This window comes from Sinocyclocheilus grahami, unplaced genomic scaffold (assembly GCF_001515645.1).
Source record: "Sinocyclocheilus grahami isolate Dianchi unplaced genomic scaffold, SAMN03320097.WGS_v1.1 scaffold232.1, whole genome shotgun sequence".
Taxonomy (NCBI): Eukaryota; Metazoa; Chordata; class Actinopteri; order Cypriniformes; family Cyprinidae; genus Sinocyclocheilus; species Sinocyclocheilus grahami.
This window is the reverse complement of record NW_015505411.1, coordinates 881,736-882,759: the sequence shown is the minus strand read 5'-3', so window position 1 is coordinate 882,759 and position 1,024 is coordinate 881,736.

The window sequence follows — 1,024 nt, the reverse complement described above, 5'->3', positions numbered from 1 at the left end:
AATTTCACCAGATGAACCTCGAGTATGTTGTCAATAGCACACTTATATACTACGCTTACTATTTATGCAGTATATAGTATGGTTATCTGCCTGCATAGAACACCCAGATTATTATCTAATTGCCAAAATGTGCAGGAACAGAGAACAATGCAAGGAATACTATACCCCACAGTTCAACCGGCTCAACTTCATCTTCCATATTCAGAACTGCAAGAAATATAAAACGAATTATTTCAGAGATCTGTTTAAATATGCACATAATTACATATTGTGACAACAATAGCATACTATTCTTTGAAACATTTAACCTTGCATAATGCATACTGGTTAACAAAATATATATAAATATATACAGGCAATATTCATATTATAATACCATGAGGTAAATATTATTGCTCTCAAACACATTCTCTCACATCCCCTTGAAACCTTTAGGTTTGAGAGTATTATTTACCATAGTTTTGCATCTCTCCTCCAGCTTGTGACTCAAAGGTCAATTTTCCACTACCTTCCACATGCACACTGGCACACACAAAGGTTAACACGGAGGTGAGGTTGTTGGAAGGTCGACCTGTTACATCACTGGTGTGTAAACCGTGCAAGAGACACACAGCCCCTCTTGTTCATCAGACACAAGCCCCCAAGGCTGGCATAGTGGGTCAAATCAGATCAAATGCGTCCTTGTTACATGATTATGGTCAAATACCTCATGGTTTATAAAACAGGAAATTATTTCCATTTTAAAAACACCCATTCTTGAATAACCCACTGCTTGACTGCATGCACAAAAGTGGGTTTCATTCTACAAAGAGAAGCCTTTACTTTAAGATTTGAGGATCTAAGGAATGTTTCAGTGATTTGTGAATAAAGGTGAAGGTTTGGCGAAGTTTTGCGTTAGGGCGAAAAGTTTTCCACGTAGATTTCACTCATGTTCAACTCATGTTACATTTTTATTTGGTGACTTCTGTGTTAAAGGGATGATTTCACCCAAAAATGAAAATTATGGCATCATTTAGTCACCCTC